The following is an 8,837-nucleotide window of genomic DNA, read 5'->3' as shown; positions in this document are numbered from 1 at the left end:
CATAGGTCTCAACAGGATATATAGTGCCACTATATATTTTCTACTTCCACTTTATTGCATTTAGCTCAGGCATTGGTGTTGGGATACTTTGTATTGCACATGGTAGAACTTCAAGATCTTGTGTAGCATGTGAATTCCCAGCTAAACATCCTACTCTGCATTTCCATTCAAATCATGTTTATTATTACTATTCATATTAGCATAATATTAATCATGCAACTATTAAAAAAACTTACCCATCAATTGAATCTTTTGTTTCCTCTTTACTTTGCTATATCTTCTCAATGATGTACACATGAGTAAAATTGTCATTCAATTTCATTAATTGATTTATCCCTTCATCATCTTTAAGGTTTAAAAGAGCATTACAATCAAACTTTATTATGTACTTCAACTCTATTCCATTTAAATCACAATTCAAGCATAATGAAATCAACCTAACAAGTCCTTCAAGAGACATTCCTTCTCTAATCATTCTCCCATTATAACTCCCCCTATTATAATGCATTTTTCCATGCATATCTTTTACAATATCTCCACCAAAATGAAAATAACAAAAAATTTCCTTTAAATAACTTTTTTCCATCATACTCAATAATATCAACCTATAATAAACAAAATAAAATGTAATAATATATCACTTAGAAACAAGTTACTTTTGACATAAGTGATTTTTGCATCAGTGAGACAGTGACAACATTCCATCTTAAAATATGGACACTTGATGATAAATTCTTACACTTTTAGTTGCAAAATGTCGAATCTTCATGCCAAATTTTTAGAGATGTGAAATAAAAAAAATCTTTCATGTTCAGTTGCAAAAAAGTGTTCCATCTTCTTCCTTACGAGAGCCGTTTTGCAAGAAATCGAACCTTAATGGAGTCAACTTTTTTGTTCAAATGCAGGGATTTGAAAGAAAAAAAACATGTCTAAACGCACCAGCCAAACAAACTCAGCAGAGAATAAAGCTTCCTTGAGTCAATAATTATAGGGGCATTTTCATCATTTCTATCAGAACTTTGATTTGTGAAAAACAGTATGGGACTTTATTGGCCTTTTAGAATTACTTGGGACTTAACTGGTATAAAATTGGTCCTTTAGGACTTGATTGTCATTTTCCCAAAATTATATAGTGCAAAAAAAAAAGTGACTAGCTGAAAGAGAATTCAAAATAACATTTAGTTAACTTATCCATCTTAAACAAACAAAAGTATTTTTTAGTCAGAGACAACCCACTCAAGGAATAATTTTTAAAGAATAGTCAAATAAGTTCTGGCAATGATATCTTAATTTTAGTTGTATAGTTAATTCGTTTCATGTAATTGTAAAATGTTTGAGAATTTTTGGTTCAAGATCTAACTTTGAAAAGACATAGTAAATATCATACCCCAAGTTAGACTGATATAAACAATTACAAAAAAGTGATAAATTATTCATCAATTTTGAAAGAGAATAAAGGTTTATATCACACACACACATATTATCAAGACATACTTTCTAAGAAGTTAAGAGACAAAGAGATGTGTTTAAGTGATGATAAGTTAGAGATAGCTGGAGGTACACTACTTGAAAGCATTTTTCTAGAAACATGTAAAAAACTTCAGGTGAAGTCTTCTAATATTTGTTGGAATAGATCCATTCATAGAATTAGACTTCAAATCCAAGGTCTCCAATTTAGACAAGTTGCATATACTTGGAGGAATGAGACCTCCAAAACTATCATTGCCAAGACTCAAGTGTTGAAGCAGAAACAAGCTTCCAATCCAAGTCAAAATTTCTCCACTAAAAGTATTCTAACTCAAGTTTAGAATTTTCAATTTGTACAATTAAAGCAACTCTTTTGGCAGCCCACCATGAAAGTTATTGCTTTGTAGTTCAAGTTTCTCTTGGAAGGACAGATTTCCAATTTGTGATGGTAAGGTGCCCTCAAGATCCATCTCAGGAAGACTTAGGATTCTCACTCGCTCATTGTTAGAATCACATGTGACTCCAAACCAATTACAAAAGGAAGATGATGAGTTGGACTAATTTTTCAAGTGATTATAAGGGCCCCTAATAGAAGACTTGAAAGCAAGAAGTGTCAATCTATCAAGGGTAAAATTGGAATGACATAAAGATGGGCAAACCATGAGACAAAGTATGGAGAAAATGGAGAAGGAGAAATGAAAGCAAGGATTTCCCAGGATAGGCTCAGAGTTTCTTAGATTGAAGAAAAAGAAGGAAGGTTCAATATATATAGGCAGATCTGCACTGAGATGAGACAAACGATCGATAACATGACGGAAATCTTGACTTTGACAATAAGTGGGCGGCACTAAATTAGTATAAAACAAAATGCCATTATTAAAAAAATCTTGACTTTGACTATTGAAAAGTTTGAATGCAAACTATAAGTATTTGTTTCACATTAGATTGGCTGAGAATATTTCTATAAAGACTTATTCAAGAAGGAGGCATTAGAAGATAAATTAGGATTGATTTTATTTTTATTTTATTTATTTTTTAGATATTTCTTCAAAATTTATTTAGCTATTTAGTTCTTTAGATTTTATTTAGATTCAGTATTTTATCTATTTAGATTTTATTTGGTATTTTAGATTATAGGAAATTTTATTTAGTTATCTAGATTTTATTTAGTATTTTAAATTCTATTTAGCATTATAAATATGACGAGCAACATAAAAACTAACATATCATCCCATCAATAAAACAATCTTTCAAACACTTTGAAGATTCTTCTGAGCATAGTTACTAAGAAAAATATAGAATGAGATTCTTGTTCTATACCATCCTAATAGATTTATTTCTTTTATGCCCTTTTTTATTTTGAGCACCTATTAATGTTTGCAATAATGATGTTTTTTGGAATTTTTCTGACCAATAAAATTTTTAAATAAAGTTATCAATAGTTCATATTTTTATAAATGAACACTCCAAAAAATTATTATAATAGAGATAGAAATTAGAGATGACCTAGTTATCATCTCTAATAGATATGGAAATAGAGACTAATTATATTTTTAGCATCAAATTTAATTTAAAAATATTTTAAAATATATAGACAGATTTAGAGATAGTTTATATGTATCTCTAAAAAAAGTGTCACAAAATCTGTCTCAATTTCTATCATTATTCATTAAAAATTTAATTTTTTAAAAATAAAAATGTTAGAAACAAGTTTAAAGATGAATAAATTTCATCCCTTGACTAGTCATCTCCAAACCCATATGTAATATTAATTTCACATTGATATTAAATTTAAAGACTGAATTTAAGGCATTTTTTTAAATTTAGAGACAAAAATTTAACCATCTCTAATTCCTTCTCTATATTTCTTTAAAATTTCATAATTTTATTTTTATTAATTTAGAGACAGAATTAGAATTACTAGAATAAATATATTAGAGATAGAACTTTTTTTATTTCTCAATACATCTCTAATTCATAGTAGAGCCAGATTTAGAGATAGAGTCATATTTTTAATTTTTTTAATTTTTGGATTATCAATTATTTTAATAAATGTTTGAAATATATTAAGATGCAAATTAATTTTAAAAGATGTAGAAAACATTTCACCATTGTTTAGTGAGCTTCCCACTCAATATGAACAACAAAAATTCAAGTTTTGTGTTCAAAAATATTTATCTTCAGAATTTATAATGTTTGAAAATATTTTGCATGTTATTTAAATATTTCTCTTCTTCTTTCCCTCTTTATCTAAATTTAACCATTATCATTTCATAAATTCCGATCAAGTATTCATTAATTTATTCTATAACCATAATTGTTTGAATTTTTTTGTACTATTAATATTTTCCTTCAATACTTTTATAGTGTTTAATAAATGTTTACCAAATAACAAAATTTTCTTGAAAGAACTCACTAACAATATTTTATAATGACATATTAGAATAAAAAAATAAAATCAAAACCCCAAAAAATTAGTGAAATTGAATATTAAGAAGAATTAATAAAAATATTTTTGAAATGGCTATAAGTAATATTTATACTACTAGAATTAATTATTTTTGTACAAAATATCATTTTTAATACTAAGTATATATATATATATATATATATGAATAATGCTCATTTTCAACATAGGAAGGGGAAAAGAAAAATAAATTTTGAAGTATATAAAAATAATTATTTTATTGACATATGGTATAACATAAATTATATAAATAAAATAATATTTAATTTGTTATAAATAGGATAAAGTATTAATTTATAAAATTTTACTGAAAGATGAGTTTGGTGAAGTTAAGACAACCTACCCTAATTAAAAATTGTATCTATAATTCTAATTTCTCATGATTAAGTTGTAATTATAATTTTCAAGGTCAAGAAAAAAATGAAAGTTGAAAGCAATTAATTGTTTGTATGAGAAAGTGGAGCCAATAAGCTAAGTCTGACGGCTAGCGTGAATCCACTTGAAAAATTTAAGGTCAAGCCTTAAAAAATAATAACTTTTTAATATTTGGGCCTATTTAGACCAGCCTAAATAGGCTTGAGAAAAATTGGGCCAAGCTTGATGGGTTTGAGTTTGGCTCGAATATCTGAATAATTTTTTTTAAGAAAAAAATATAATATATAATAAATATTAAATAATTCTTTAAGTTTTATGTCATTTTATAGTAAAATACCATATATTTGAGTTCGTTATAGAATTATTTTTTAAGAAAAGTTAAAATATTTATATTTTCATATTTTTATTATTTTTAATAAATAAAATATTTGAAAATAATATTTAAAATATATTTCAATATTTATTTTTATATTTTAAGACCAATTTTCTTAAAAAAGGTTTTCAATCATAAATATCATTTGAGTATCCAAAAAATTGTATTTTATATTTTTTATAAAATAAGATAATGAATTTTAAAATAAAATTACAATTAAAAATAATTTTAAAAATAAAATTCAGGCATGTACGAATTTCCAGATCTACTACTAGATAAACATAATAAATAGAACAATATTTTTGGATAATTATTTAATTATCATCCATGTCATACTTAGTTAAAAATTAAGAATAAACTAAAGTAAATACTCCTCATATGTAGGGCTTACAAAATATAAAAAGTTACAGAAAAAATAATTTCAAAAAATAGTATTTTACTCATAATTAAATAATTTTTTGTATAATATAATGATGGCTATTTTTTTTATATTTTTAAAATTAAAAGTATAGTTTACCCAAAAATTATTAAAAATTTAAAAAAATCAAAGCAATGATTTTAAGTTAGCGGTCTAACCATAATTAAATTGAGATTCACTTGATCATAATTAAAATAATATAATTTAATTAAAATATATAAAATATTTATATATGATCATGATAAGAGCAATATTTAAATAATTAAAACATTAATTTACAAGAAAAGAAGACATTCATTAATAAATTATACATAATACAACAAAATAGTAACAAAGCTACTTAAATATAAAGTTGATAAGTTATTATTTTTTATTTTATTATTTTAAAATTAAAATAATTTTTTATACTTAATATAATTATTTAAAAATTAAAATTGGTTTAGAAAATAAAGAAAAAATATTTTTAAAAAGCTTTGAGTATTTAGACTGATTGAATAAGCCTAAAATCTGAAGGTGTTAGGGCTGGGCTTAGCTACATGGGCTTTTTAGAAAGGGTAGAATACTTTTAAACACGATTCGAATAGCTTGATTCAAATAAACTTGGCCTACCTGAATTATTGACTCTATGAGAAAGACAATCAAGTGGGATCCATTAGTTGATGTCTTCATCATGATGGACAACCCTCACCTCAAGACAAGGACACTAAGTGAGTAGAAAAATTGGAATGGCAACATTTATGCCTTTTCCATACATTCTAGTTCCAGTTAATGCATGCCTATTCTAATGGCACAATTATGCTTGCCTTTATAACAAGGTACTTGTTTGGATAACACCCAAAATCAATTTTAGAGGTCAAAACTATGGTCTTATGAAAATATATCCAAACACCCATGTTACATGCTAAAATCAATTATGAATATAAAACTATGGTTTTATTAAAAATATCCAATCACTTTTTATTACACCAAAATCAATTATGAACCAAAAAATATAATCTGTAAAATAATCACTACTATAAAAAAGGAATAAATGATAGTTATTTTATCCTATAAATGACAATTAATATGCGTCATTTATCTGGTTGACATTTAAAGTTTCTCCAATAAATGACGCTTATATAATCATCATTTAAAATATAATTTTTAAATGTCTGTGCATAAAGGATATAATAAATAACGGGTAAATTAAAGACATAATAAATGATGGGTAGATTATTTACCCATCATTTATTGTGACTTTAAATGACGGATAGATGATTTTCCTATCATTTAAAGTATGGTAAATTTTGGAAAGGAATTTATCATATTTTAAATGACGGGTAAAAAAAGTAACAATAAATGATAGGTAATTTATTTACCTGTCATATATTATAAGATAAATGATGGTTATTTAGATAACTGTCATTTATTATATAGTTTTTTTGTAATATTGGAGCTATTTTTATACAAGCTCCCCGTAGAAAGAAATCAAAATAGCAGTAGATAGTCATTCTAGATTTGAATATTAATAGAATTTATTGTATTCAATTGTAAAATTAATCGATAAACATCTCTTAAACAAATCTATATCAAGTAAACAAATGTAATTTCATAAGGCAAACTATTTTCCAAAGTAAACTAGCTATTAAAAATGTAAACATCTTAACTACTTCTTCTAGATAGTTCTATTGATCTTCTTTCTACAAGGTCCATACTTGAAAAATGTATTGACACTATTCTTCAATTACCTCATTTATTTCTACATTCCCGAACTCTTCAGCACAAGAATTGTAATATATAAATAATCCACCATAAATTAATATTTTGAATGGGTACTTTGATGAGAGAAGGGAGTTTTGGGTAAAATTCAAACCCTAAGGGCTTAGATTTCACTCTTCAATAGTTTGAGCCTATTCATTTGGTTTTAATTATGCTATTTGAATCTAATAAGATTTAAATTAAGTTTTGGTTTTTATTATAAGGGCTAATTATGAAAGTTGATGACATTAAGTGAAGGTTTTTAATTGATTAAAAATTATATGAATTGAAAATTGGCCTAGTGGTGGCTAATAAATGGTTTTGGTGGTTAAGTGATACTAGGTGAATGGTAGTTTTAATATATGGGCTATTAGGATGGATTATGGCTCATTGATCCAAATTGTGTGATATGAGTTATAGTCTTCATTAATGTTATTTGCCATGAAAAGTGATGTGGATCACTTATATATTGTAGAAAATTATTGGTGGAACTTATTGAGAAGTTAAGGAACAAGAAAAGTCATATTTTTGTATAAGGGGACCTTTTTTGGAACAAAAAGGGTTGAGGTAATAGGGAAATTTATATTTCTTATTACTTTGTTTAGCTATTTTTAAATAAATATTACTAGCTATCATACATTTCATGTTTTAAATAATTAAATGCAATTAATTATATTTTATAAAGACTTATGGGGTACTACTTGGATAATAGTGCATGTATGTATTTTATTTGTTTAACGATAATATTTTTATGCAAACGACATTGTTTACATAAATTGTAGTTATAAAGAATGAAAGTTGTACTTAAGGAGGTGTAACTAGGTTAGGTACCTTAGATAGGCTAAGGAACCGCTTGAGGGAGGAGTGATATTTGTCATACTACCTTAGAGTGTTGAAGTGGTCAATACTTAGAAAAGGTAGAAAAGAGTGAAAGGCATGATCTCAATGGAAGTTCACCAATGGGGAGGTGTGGACTTGTGATATTCTATGGCACACTGCTAGTACTCAATACTGCTTTTGTATTATGGGCTCAGTGCACCAAAGTATTAATGGATTGAGTATTCGACAGCTCTCAATAGGAAAGGGAATCTAACATATGAAGTGTGAGGTTGAGTGCCTATGCCAAGGTAGCCCTCACATGGACAGTAGGTCGGGCTAGCTCTGAGAAGGAGTTAGCTTTGAATGCTCAGGATTCACATCGAAGGAGTACAGGCAGTTAGGTGAATTCGATCATGCCTTAGATTATGTTTTATGCCTGTGGAAGTACAAGTGGGTATAAGGTTTACTTATAAGCTAAAGAGTGCCAAGTGGCATTCTGCTAGTCAAGAAAGGTTATATCGGTCTATGTCATGCATTCATGCATTTTAAATGATTAAATTATATGTTATATTTAATCTATTATTTATTTATTTGACTATGGCTCACTTTGTAATAATAAATGTAGATTTCTTTGTTATTAAGACTGTGGTTGTCTCACCCCTTTGTTTACAATATTTATAGGTTTAGGCGAAGGATCTAGTAGTGGACGAGAAAAGGAGCAGAGCTAAGGGTTGTTTGTGGATTGTAAAGAAATGAAACCCCTTTCTTTTAAGCAAATCTATTGTAATGTATTTAGAATTAGGGTGCCAGAAGAATGTGATTATATATGTGTGTATGAATATGTATGAATTGTATGGCTTTATATGAATTTTTGTCTGCTTGTAGATTTGTGACTAGAAAACTTGGTTATGGTGTGCGGTTTTGATCGATTCATTTAGTAGACAAGTTTCTACTATAAGCAAATGTTTATTCTACAAGCAAATGCAAAGTAGTTGCATTGCGAATGGTGTGCAATAGGCAAACATACATCTTGGAAAGAGAGAGTGGGTGTGTGGGCCCCACGGGGATCTCTGAGCCAAGTTAAAATATTTATCATGTGTATTCATATGTGTATATGGTGTTTGAAATAGTTTTTGGCCACTCTTATGTGATTTGTGAATTTTGGGGGCTTAGGGTCCATT

Source organism: Prosopis cineraria, unplaced genomic scaffold, assembly GCF_029017545.1.
Source record: "Prosopis cineraria cultivar Desert tree isolate PC_DT_omini unplaced genomic scaffold, ASM2901754v1 PC8, whole genome shotgun sequence".
NCBI lineage: Eukaryota > Viridiplantae > Streptophyta > Magnoliopsida > Fabales > Fabaceae > Prosopis > Prosopis cineraria.
Note: the sequence above shows the minus strand (reverse complement) of the source record.